This window comes from Schistocerca nitens, chromosome 1 (assembly GCF_023898315.1).
Source record: "Schistocerca nitens isolate TAMUIC-IGC-003100 chromosome 1, iqSchNite1.1, whole genome shotgun sequence".
In the NCBI taxonomy this organism is placed as follows: Eukaryota; Metazoa; Arthropoda; class Insecta; order Orthoptera; family Acrididae; genus Schistocerca; species Schistocerca nitens.
The window spans coordinates 149,778,868-149,790,692 of NC_064614.1; the positions used below are offsets into that span (position 1 = coordinate 149,778,868).

The following is an 11,825-nucleotide window of genomic DNA, read 5'->3' on the forward strand; positions in this document are numbered from 1 at the left end:
CTCAAAAGAGGAAAGGCCGCTGGACCTGATGGGATACCAGTTCGATTTTACACAGAGTACGCGAAGGAACTTGCCCCCCTTCTTGCAGCGGTGTACCGTAGGTCTCTAGCAGAGCGTAGCATTCCAAAAGACTGGAAAAGGGCACAGGTCATCCCAGTTTTCAAGAAGGGACGTCGAACGGATGTGCAGAACTATAGACTATATCTCTAACGTCGATCAGTTGTAGAATTTTGGAACACGTATTATGTTCGAGTATAATGTCTTTTCTGGAGACTAGAAATCTACTCTCTATGAATCAGCATGGGTTTCGAAAAAGACGATCGTGTGAAACCCAGCTCGCGCTATTCGTCCACGAGACTCAGAGGGCTATAGACACGGGTTCACAGGTAGATGCCGTTTCTTGACTTCCGCAAGGCGTTCGATACAGTTCCCCACAGTCGTTTAATGAACAAAGTAAGAGTGTATGGACTATCAGACCAATTGTGTGATTGGATTTAAGAGTTCCTAGATAACAGAACGCAACATGTTATTCTTCCGAAGTAGGAGTGATTTCAGGTGTGCCGCAGGGGAGTGTCATAGGACCGTTGCTATTCACAATAAACATAAATGACCTTGTGGATGACATCGGAAGTTCACTGAGGCTTTTTGCAGATGATGCTGTGGTGTATCGAGAGGTTGTAACAATGGAAAATTGTACTGAAATGCAGGAGGATCTGCAGCGAATTGACACATGGTGCAGAATGGCGAATACATAGAAAGATATATCCCTTATCATTTAGCTACAAAATAGCAGGTCAGCAACTGAAAGCAGTTAATTCCATAAATTATCTGGGAGTACGCATTAGGAGTGATTTGAAATGGAATGATCATATAAAGTTGATCGTCGGTAAAGCAGATGCCAGACTGAGATTCATTGGAAGAATCCTAAGGAAATGCAATCCGAAAACAAGGGAAGTAGGTTACAGTACGCTTGTTCGCCCACTGCTTGAATACTGCTCACCGGTGTGGGACCCGTACCAGATAGGGTTGATAGAAGAGATAGAGAAGATCCAACGGAGAGCAGGGCGCTTCGTTACAGGATCATTTAGTAATCGCGAAAGCGTTACGGAGATGGTAGATAAATTCCAGTGGAAGACTCTGCAGGAGAGACGCTCAGTAGCTCGGTACGGGCTCATGTTAAAGTTTCGAGAACATACCTTCACCGAAGAGTCAAGCAGTATATTGCTCCCTCCTACGTATATCTCGCGAAGAGACCATGAGGATAAAATCAGAGAGATTAGAGCCCACACAGAAGCATACCGACAATCCTTCTTTCCACGAACAATACGAGACTGGAATAGAAGGGAGAACCTATAGAGGTACTCAGGGTACTCTCCGCCACACACAGTCAGGTGGCTTGCGGAGTATGGATGTAGATGTAGATGCAGATATCATTTATCAAATTGCCGTTCTTATCTCTAATGAAAAACGTTGGGCTCTGAAATCCACATTTCCAATTTTTTATGGTTTGGAAGAATTGCCTTGAGATCTTGTTTTGACTCTCTGCCGCAACTTGTTCTAGCACAGACTGGTTAGATATATTCTATTCTCTGCCCTTAGGATTCGCTTTGTTTCCCTTCTGACATTGAAAAAATGTTCCCTTTTCTGCTCATTCTCCCTGTAAGCTAGTCACTCATCTTCCTTCTCTTTTCTGTAGCCTTCAGGCATGTCTCGTTGAACCATTTCCTGTTCTTCATTAACTTCTTTCTTCCCAATATATCCTCAGCTACACTTAGCACCGTGGACATTATTTCTTTCCACCTTTCCTCCACGTTCTCTCTTGGTTTCAGGGTCTCTAGGAACTTAAAACGGTTTTTGATTTCTATAGCATATTGTTCTTTAATGGCACTTTCTCGTAGTTTCTCAACACTCAAAGCAGGTTCTAGTGTCTCCTTCTTCTTGTGCATGTAGGTGAACATGAGTTTAACCCTGCACACGATGAGGAAGTGGTCTGACGCACCGTCGGCTCCTCATACGACCTGTCGTCCATGACTCTATGGCTATAGCGCTGGTCCACCAAGATGTGATCTATCTGGTTGGTGGTTCTTCCATCTGGTGAACACCATGTGCCTTTATGTATTCTCTTGTGTTCGAAGTAAGTCGAACTTAGTCTTAGGTTCATCTGTTTTATCCTCAGTTGGGGCACGAACATTGATGAATGTGACGCCTGACACTCGGTTTCCAAGTACTCAGGATATGCTCTGATTAACAGCTTTGAATTCCTTCACCGAAATTGCTGCTTTGTTGTGTATTACAAAACCAGTGCCGAATTCGTGTTTATCTACACATCTGGCTTAGAATAGTGTGTATCCATCCTCTTTGTGAGTTCCTTCTCCTAGCCATCTTGTCTCTTGTGCCAGCACCATGTCCAGTTTATATCGGTTAATTTCTGAGACCATAGTCTGGATGGTTCCTGGTTTATACAGGCTCTGAACATTCCCAAGATCCAAAGTTAAAATTTCTAAATCGTATGCCGTTTGTCCTTTGCAGTTTTCGTATTCCATTGTATCCATCCACTTCCAAGGCAAGTTTGTATTTCGTAACAAAACCCTCCTCCTTTATCCGGGCTTGGGACCGGAAGTGGCTGTTGCAAGACAACTGACCCCAGACGGAGTTTAGGAAGGAAAACAAATGGAATTAAGGTAGACTACCTGGTTTTTGCAAATGATTTTGCAACCCTTTTAGAAAATCCGGTGGACGCAATTTATTCAAACAAATCTTCGGTAAGGAATACAGTAGAGCTGTTGTCAAAATTTCAGCTGAAAAAAAAACAAAATTTATCATAAGCATAAAAAATACACCAAAATTCATGGAAATATAAATAGTTAAAATAGAATGAGTAAGTAAATTCAAATATCTTGGAGAAACTATACAATAGAATGGATTAGAAAAAATTGCAGTCGATGTAAGCGTTAATGAAATGGAGACAGCATATGGTTTGACAGACAATTTTTCCAAGAAGTAATGCATATCTAGAAAAACAAAATTGAAACACTACATCGCGGTGGTATGACCAGAATATTGTTATGGGTATGAATGGCTAACAGTGAACTATAAATAGCAGTAGTTGAAAGACGAATAGTTAGAAAAATAATGGGTGCAATACAAACTGTAGGTGGCTGGCAAATGAGAAGTAATGAGGAGATCTGAAAAAAAAGAAAGAAATAGAGAAACTATCAGAAGAAGATTAATCTGTTTTTGGATACCTCTACCGAATGAATGAGAACAGGCTCACGATACAATATTCCTGTATTTCCGGAAGAAGAAATCGACAATAGCGTGGATTGCAGAAATGAGGAAAGATCTAGAAAGAAACAGCATCAAAGAATCGGAAAAAACAGAAATCTTTTTAAGAGTAAAATCCTAAATTTAGAAGCATTTCAACGCAGAAGAAATAGGAAACTGGGAACATTATTGGACAGAGTAAAGTAAAAGACAATATGGGGAGAAGATGAAGAAGTACTGTAAAAATAGAAAAGAACAAGTACAGAAGAAGAATTGAATTTGTTACGTGATCGTTGTTGGTCAGGACGAAAATTTTAAAAAAAGCAGTAAAAAATTTTGGTTTATCGCTGCTACTACATAACATGAACATTGATATAGAACTGGGAGCATGTCTGGAAGTTCCTATTGTAAAGGTTCATCTTCCCTCTTATGTAGAATGAAAAGAAAAAGTTGCATCGGCCGGGAATCGAACCCGGGCCGGCCGCGTGGCAGGCGAGCATTCTACCACTTTTTTTTTATAAAAACATTTATTAAAAAAACAATGTTACACTCCAAATACATACTAAGTTATGCATACATGAAGTTATTTAAACATTTCAGTTACGCTGACGTTAAGGAAAGACAACAGAGGATTGTGTTACTGACTAATTGCCAGAAAGAATTAATTTAAACATCAAGAACAAAATTTTTAAAGACATTCAAACTTCAACCTGAAGAAGTAAAATCTGCACTTTGAATTACATGAGGTGCAATCTTTACAGAAGCATAATTTCTTTATGATGGATATCAGCAAGTTGATGGGATAATTTTAATTAAAACAATTTAATAATCATATTAGACAATTTCTGAAATACTCGAGAATGGCGGAAAGGAGATATATAATAAATTTGACTAGCCTTCCAACTACACTTTCTGGACATTAATTGAATCTGAAGTGATCAGATCTATATAATCAGTCTTTCACTGGATCAGATCTATATAATCAGTCTTTCACTGAGAAACTGCAAAAATGAACAGGGCAATGTGCCAGCCATTGAATATTACATTTATCAGATAGAATCTTATGGTTTTAAACAATCGATAAGGACATTTCTATAAAAACTGTCTATTTCCAAATGTCTAGTATAAGCCAATTATGCACCTTTAATGTTTTTCGTTTTGACACTATTTCGACACACAATCTCAATGTCACATAAGTTCTGTACATTAGCTTATAAGTTGCAAAAACTACTCTCTGAAGTAGAAAAAGTACACATCATTAATATACTGTAAAATCTTAAATAGTATCCTTAAGGTAACTACAATACATCACTGTCAACACAGTCTTCTTTTTTATATTAACCAATGCCTATTCTTTCAAATACAATTTTTAACATATTACCGAACTTTTTCTTGTGATTCGAATAGCTTCTAATTTTGTGAAACTCACACAGCATGTGTACCTTGAACTCTATGATGCTATCGGATCCTAATTTGTTAAGGACGTAGTTAACAAAATTTCCCAGCAACCAGTGCACAGCGTTATTTTTTGCTTCTGGGAAATAGCGTGCGTCTGGCCTGTGTATCAATGACAGCGATATATAGTCAGGGGATGTTCTTGTAATCAGAGCTATTTGCTCTCGGACCCACTTCCAACTATTCATGTGACCACTGCAAGTATATCTGTGAATTACTGTGTCAACTAGATGGCATTGTTGACATAAATTTGTTTCACAGAGTCCGATTGCGTGCAGTCTTTCATTGGTGCTAACTATGTTGTTAACTGTCTTGTACCATGCCGTTTTTATGTTAGACGTGAGCACATTAGAACTAATGTTTTTCCAAATCTCAGTCCACTCAATGTTTGGAAACTGTCGTTCTATTTGTTTCTTCCTTCGCTTTTCTTTCGTTCCCGCATTATGGCTCTCGATGTTAAGTGTCGTGACTGCCTGAGTTCGACACTGACATAACTAAACTCAACATAGTAAATCCTCACGTGATGTAAGCGACTGTTGATATTCTGCACGTCAATCGGGGGAAGCAGGCTTGGAGGTTTAATGATCTCGAAAAGTTGGCTGGTTATGCTTGCTCGCGAGTCTCTTATTAAATTAACTTGCCTTTTGATAAAAAGAGCAGAGGCTTTATCCGTTATATCAGTTAATACTAGTCCACCATTTTTAGGATCTAAAGTGGCTACTTTAGCAGGTACTCTGAACACTTCACCTCTCCACAAAAAGTTGGTGATTTGGGACATTATTCTCCTCACTATCATTCTCAGTATTGGAAACAGCTGGGCAGTATAATAAGCCTTAGCAAGGATGCATGAGTTGATATACTGTGTTCTTTGAACTTGGTTCATATATCGAGTTAAATTCTCTACAATGGCTCCTTGCACTTTATCTGCTGCAACTTTCCAATTTAAAGCCGTCATTTTCATAGGACATGCTGTCAGGGTGATCCCAAGTGTTTTATGTTGTCGGACTATTTTTGCCCACTCGACGTTGATATTATCAAAACCTCTGAGATTTAACTTCTTACTTTTTTTTTCGTTTGCATTGGCTCCAGATGCTCTACAGTACGAATCAATCATCGTTGCTAGCGTGGTTACCTCGTCATTATTCCTTATAATGACCCCTATATCGTCAGCATAGGCTCTTATAACTGTTTTATTTCCTGATAATGTTAAGCCTTGTAATGTAGCATGGACATGTCGGAGGAAAGGTTCCAGCGAAATGGCGAAGAGCGACATGGACAGAGGACTTCCTTGAGGAACACCTCGTTGTATTTGCATCGGCCTGGATTGTTGACAATTCACCGCTATTTTAGCATTTATTCCAGTTGCTATGTTCTTAATCAACTGTATGACCCTATCGTTGAAACCTATTTTCTTCAATGTCTGTAGAAGATATTCACGATTTACTACATCGAACGCTTTATAAAAATCTAAAAACAATAAAGCACACTTTATGTTTGTTACAGAAGTTATTGCAATTATATCCCTGAATTCCGCTAGATTTTGAAAAATGGTTCTGCCTTGTGCACAGTTCTGATGTTGACTAATAATTTTATCTGTAAGGCATGAAATTCTCTTGTTTATTATTCTAGCTATTAATTTATAATCAGAATTCAGCAGTGAAATTGGACGAAAATTATTTAAATCTTTGTTTCCATTATTTTTTGGCACCAAAACAATTTTACTCTCCTTAAACTCAGCCGGAATCATTTTCCCCTGAATAACCTGATTTACAATGTCCGTGATTTTTGCACCTACTATTGGCCAGCAACGGATGTAAAACTCTGCTGGCAGAGCATCCGGTCCTGGGGATTTTTTTGGTGGTGAGGCGCACAGAGTCTCATACACGTCTTCTTCAGTGACAACCTCGAGAAAATTTTCGTTGTCATCATCTGTCAGCTGTGGGGCTAGGATGTCAAGGAATTCTTCCAAGGAAGCATCTCTACTTTGATGTACAGAATATAGCTCGCAATAATAGCGAAAAATCTCGTCCATGATATCCTGCTGGGTTCTGAGAATCGTACCGTGTTTTGTTCGAATTTCATCAATAAAAGTCCTTCTCCCGTTTTTCGTGTGCTTCACTAAATGATATAGGGAAGTAGTTTCATCTTCTGACACCGAATTTGCCTTCGATTTTATTTTCAACCCTTCCATTTGACTTCTCTTGATATTAAGTAACTTGGCTTTGACTTTTTTTATGTCTGCTATCCGAAGTGAGGAACCTGCTGAGACTTGATCATATAGATCTCTCAAAACGGAATAGTAATACTCTATAGTGCATTTCATTTCCCTTGCGCTCTGGGCACTGTATTGAATAAGAACTTTCCCCAACTTTGGCTTTGCCATTTTAACCCACCAGTCAATAGCAGTGGCATATCTACTACGAGCTCACAGGCATATTGCCCATGTTTCTTGAATCAGATCTTCTAAATCATGATTTACTAACAAGGAAGTGTTCAAATTCCACTGATTCTTGAATCGGCGAACCGGCTGTCTTGTTAGATTTATGCAAGCTAAGACACTTGAATGGTCTGAAAATTACGTAGGAATTGTTTCTACTTTTGTCATGGAAGTTTCAAGATTTTTAGAAATATATAGTCTATCAATCCTGCTGCGTGATATTGGTGACATAAGTGAACTCAACACTGGAGGGGTATTTGATTTCCTATACATCCTTTAATTCTAAACCAGTAACTAGTTATTTTAGTTCACTTGAGAAATTAAAATTAGGTAACTGATCTTTTCGATTTAAAACACAATTAAAATCACCTCCAGCTAATAAGTGTCTTGGCGATTTCCTTAACAAGTATATCAGGTCATCTTTGAAGAAACGTGCCCTGTCAGCTCGATGAGAACTTCCTGAAGGGGCGTACAAATTGACGATAGTCACATCATAGAAATTTAGTCCTATTCCTCTTCCGGATTCCAGTCGTTCCACCTCGCTTACTGCAATCCCTTCCCTCACCAAAATAGCTGTTCCAACACTTGTTTCGGGAGACACATTTATGTAACTGACAAAACCGGGAATTACCAAATCCGAAATTAGAACTTCTTGTATCAGGGCAATATCAGTCGCGGATTCGTACAAAAATTCCTTAAGGGCCGATAATTTCAAACCGGTCGTGATTTTATTTATGTTTATAGTGTTGACAGAATAATATTGCGTCATTGTGCTGTCACTATGTAGTTGTTTTGATGAACTAATATAGTTTCATGTGGTTCAGGGTTCAGTTAAGCTGTAACAGCTTTCTCGGAAGGCTGAACATGGAATAACACTTCAGTCAGTTTATTAGTTACTGTCCCGTTTTTTTCTGCTTCTAATGTTTTCTCTTGTAACGCAAGCAGACTGATTTCCTGGTAAACTTTCTGATTTTTCCTCCAGTGATTCGTGTACGACCGTTTCGGACTGAACATTCTTTCGGCTTGGTTCGCCCCTACCGGATTTTCCCTTCCCTTGGTTACGAACTACATTCTCATTTGGTTGTGTCGGTATTTTACTTCGCGGCTTATCTGGAGCAGCAGCAGACGCTTTCGCAATTTCGGTTGCCGGCGCCTGCCCTGAGGTGTTGACCGTGATTTCAGTTTGGCCACCACTTCCTCTTTCTTTAATAATTTCACTCACTTTCTGATCGAGGGAAACAAGTGGAGACTGCAGTTTTGCAACCTCTCCCTGAATCTGTTTATTAACAGATAGATTCTGATCTTTGCAATCGGCTACTGCACCTGATGTTTCTTGCAAATTAATGCTGCTTACACCCCCTTCATTTTCTGGTACCGTATGTGTATTATCTTTCTGTTCATTAGTTTCCACTCGCATTTTGCCTTCAGGTTCCTCTGCCTCCTCATCGCACTGTTTTTGCTTGCGAAGTGAGGGAGTGGGACAAGACAGCTCGTCCTCTGAACAACTATCAGTTATCTCCAGAGGTCGTTTTTTCGGTTGCGTTTCAGTTTCACGAGTAGTGGCAACAGGGTTTCCTTATGTTGTTAACGGGGGAAATTGACTGTTATCGTGAAGGGAGACATCAGCTTGGCCCGCTGCGTGAACATCCTCAACCAGTTGTTCCGGGCTATTCTTTGGTAACAGATCATTTAAGGTAAGCTTCTGACGCTGTATCAAATTACTTTTAAGAACAACAGTTCGCCGCGGACATTCCTGTCTGAAGTGGCCGGTTTCGTTACATATATGACATGTAGCTTCCTGACCTGTATAAACAATTTGTGCCTTATACCCACAAACAGTTATGTGAGACGGAATATTCGTCTTAATGTCCATCTCTACACAGCGGACCCCGTTAAAACACTGCAGTTTAAAGCGAGGCGACCATCTTTCATTTGCAATTGATTTAACGACCCCGTAGTTTGAAAGAGCTTCCTTAATCTTATCATTTTCAATTTCAATGGGAAGATTCAAGACACGAACGGTTTTGTAATGAATGTCCGCTCTATAGATGGAAACCTTACTTTTATAACCATTTCTATGCACAAAATCTACATCATAGCCCCACTTTCGTAACACTTTATCAACAGTCGAAGCACTGATTAACTTGACAAAAACACAGTATTTTTCCTGATCCAGTTGCCAGGTATGAACGGTTTCAGAATTTAGACCAATTACCTGTGTAATCCAGTCATCTATTTCCAGGGATGTCGGCTGAACAGGACGGGATTCCTTGTCAAAAGCAAATACCAGAGTATTCTTCCTGAGGTTTGTAGCCATGGTTAATCCAGCGAAGCAATTTCGGTTAAACAACCGAAATTCCAAGTAGCAGCAGCAAGACCAGAAAGAGCCATCAGATCACAAGGAACAGGAACGAACACGGAGATTAACGGACGGACGGCACTCGGCGGAGCACAAGTACAGCGATGTAAACACTGAAGTGCAGCGCAACAGTTAACAGCGGCCACTCGCGAGCGCGGCTGAAACGGAACTGTCCATGACTCTAGGGCTATAGCGCTGGTCCACCAAGATGTGATCTATCTGGTTGGTGGTTCTTCCATCTGGTGAACACCATGTGCCTTTATGTATTTTCTTGTGTTCGAAGTAAGTCGAACTTAGTCTTAGGTTCATCTGTTTTATCCTCAGTTGGGGCACGAACGTTGATGAATGTGACGCCTGACACTCGGTTTCCAAGTACTCAGGATATTCTCTAGTTAACAGCTTTGAATTCCTTCGCCGAAATTGCTGCTTTGTTGTGTAGTACAAAACCAGTGCCGAATTCGTGTTTATCTACACATCTGGCTTAGAATAGTGTGTATCCATCCTCTTTGTGAGTTCCTTCTCCTAGCCATCTTGTCTCTTGTGCCAGCACCATGTCCAGTTTATATCGGTTAATTTCTGAGACCATAGTCTGGATGGTTCCTGGTTTATACAGGCTCTGAACATTCCCAAGATCCAAAGTTAAAATTTCTAAATCGTATGCCGTTTGTCCTTTGCAGTTTTCGTATTCCATTGTATCCATCCACTTCCAAGGCAAGTTTGTATTTCGTAACAAAACCCTCCTCCTTTATCCGGGCTTGGGACCGGAAGTGGCTGTTGCAAGACAACTGACCCCAGACGGAGTTTAGGAAGGAAAACAAATGGAATTAAGGTAGACTGCCTGGTTTTTGCAAATGATTTTGCAACCCTTTTAGAAAATCCGGTGGACGCAATTTATTCAAACAAATCTTCGGTAAGGAATACAGTAGAGCTGTTGTCAAAATTTCAGCTGAAAAAAAAACAAAATTTATCATAAGCATAAAAATACACCAAAATTCATGGAAATATAAATAGTTAAAATAGAATGAGTAAGTAAATTCAAATATCTTGGAGAAACTATACAATAGAATGGATTAGAAAAATTTGCAGTCGATGTAAGCGTTAATGAAATGGAGACAGCATATGGTTTGACAAACAATTTTTCCAAGAAGTAATGCATATCTAGGAAAACAAAATTGAAACACTACATCGCGGTGGTATGACCAGAATATTGTTATGGGTATGAATGGCTAACAATGAACTATAAATAGCAGTAGTTGAAAGACGAATAGTTAGAAAAATAATGGGTGCAATACAAACTGTAGGTGGCTGGCAAATGAGAAGTAATGAGGAGATCTGAAAAAAAAAGAAATAGAGAAACTATCAGAAGAAGATTAATCTGTTTTTGGATACCTCTACCGAATGAATGAGAACAGGCTCACGATACAATATTCCTGTATTTCCGGAAGAAGAAATCGACAATAGCGTGGATTGCAGAAATGAGGAAAGATCTAGAAAGAAATAACATCAAAGAATCGGAAAAAACAGAAATCTTTTTAAGAGTAAAATCCTAAATATAGAAGCATTTCAACGCAGAATAAATAGGAAACTGGGAACATTATTGGACAGAGTAAAGTAAAAGACAATATGGGGAGAAGATGAAGTACTGTAAAAATAGAAAAGAACAAGTACAGAAGAAGAATTGAATTTGTTACGTGATCGTTGTTGGTCAGGAAGAAAATTTTAAAAAAAGCAGTAAAAAATTTTGGTTTATCGCTGCTACTACATAACATGAACATTGATATAGAACTGGGAGCATGTCTGGAAGTTCCTATTGTAAAGGTCCATCTTCCCTCTTGTGTAGAATGAAAAGAAAAAGTTGCATCGGCCGGGAATCGAACCCGGGCCGCCCGCGTGGCAGGCGAGCATTCTACCACTGAACCACCGATGCCAACAGCTCTATTCAATAGTCATATGTATATGAAGCTGCGTAGCACGAAATTTTCGTTGAGAACTTACTCAGAAACATAATTTCGCACAGGTCGTGTTGCACATGAACAAAGATCGTACCAATTTCTACTAAATCCGTCATCCTAGTCGCACGTAAATTATGTGTATCTCAGCACTGATGGCTGTAGGAAGATTCTCCTCGGATTAGGAAAACAAACTCAATGACATTCTGACTCATACGTTCCTTACTGCTTTTCTGAAATCAACGTACAACATTTTCATACTGTTTGGTACGACAACTTGACGATTCCACTAGTGCTGCCAGTAGCGGAGAAAATCTGCACTACTTGAAAGAGATTAATTTGTCTCCGAGCGCTGGCAACG

At 39.5% G+C, this 11,825-nt stretch overlaps 1 non-coding gene across 1 annotated transcript; it reads right to left on the minus strand.

The window, feature by feature from the left end:
• Window positions 1-11,371: 11,371 nt before the first annotated feature.
• Window positions 11,372-11,442, minus strand: Trnag-gcc (transfer RNA glycine (anticodon GCC)). Its single transcript has one exon. It is a non-coding gene; the product is annotated as a tRNA-Gly (tRNA).
• Between the last annotated feature and the right edge of the window lie 383 nt (window positions 11,443-11,825).